The 883-nt window shown below is 42.5% G+C and overlaps 1 protein-coding gene across 1 annotated transcript in view; it reads left to right on the top strand.

Annotated features, from left to right (window-relative positions):
- LOC119585572 (fidgetin-like protein 1) overlaps positions 1 to 883 on the top strand; it is a 26,272-nt gene that overhangs the window by 22,410 nt on the left and 2,979 nt on the right. The window lies entirely within an intron of this gene.

Below are 883 nucleotides of genomic sequence, written 5' to 3'. Positions count from 1 at the left end.
GATATTCATGAATACTATCATTCCCAACTTGATATCAGGTATGTTTAGAGGAATATGGCCAAATGTAATTGGCAGATTCTAAAAGTGTCAGGTGCACCTGGACTCACCTACAGCCCCTCAGCAGAACCTGTCCGACTTTGTATTCTCTGGTGAATCGGTTTACTGTATCAACGGTCTGGTCAAAATGTCTATTTTAAAAGGTGATCTGATCCCCTATTTTCTCGACAAAAGAATAATTTTGTGTTGAATTATGTCTTGGTGTGGATACAACCTTAGGGTTTCCGCCCTCGCCCCTGTGGGTTACCCACTAACCATAAACTGAACTTATTTGCCCTCCTCTTGGATCTTGGTGATGCACGCTCTTGCCTTCTGGTTTCCTCACCTGACTTGACCTGCTTCTGCTTATCTCCGCCTATCCTCACCCCCCCTCCTGCATCGTGTTGCTTCTCCCTTACTCTCTTATATTCCAGGGGCCGGATACTCAAAAAACCTTAAAGTTAAGGCGTGCTAGAAGCCTTAACTGTCCTGCGGCGACCTAAGTCACCGCTCACCTAGGGCGCCGTATCTCGGGCTTAGCTTCGTATACGCAAATGTTTTTTTTGGCAGCTCTTAAGGAAGCTTGACCAGTCATAAGCCTTAAATGCTAATCGACTGAGTTTGTGTAATATGGTGATATGTCTGTGGTATAATGAAACTTTTTAACTAATACGTTCGAGAATTAGTAACACAAGAGAAATATACAAGATTCCTCATGAAAAAGAGATATATAACTGTAAGCATGAGTACCATGAAATTTAGGAACGAAGTATTGTCTCCTCGAAAGCAAGACCTTGCTCCAGACGCTAGCCACTAATACAAGAGTAATTTTAGCTTTGATTTTCAT

Source organism: Penaeus monodon, chromosome 20 (genome assembly GCF_015228065.2).
Source record: "Penaeus monodon isolate SGIC_2016 chromosome 20, NSTDA_Pmon_1, whole genome shotgun sequence".
Classification (NCBI taxonomy): Eukaryota; Metazoa; Arthropoda; class Malacostraca; order Decapoda; family Penaeidae; genus Penaeus; species Penaeus monodon.
Note: the sequence above shows the minus strand (reverse complement) of the source record. Positions and strands in the feature narration are given on the sequence as shown.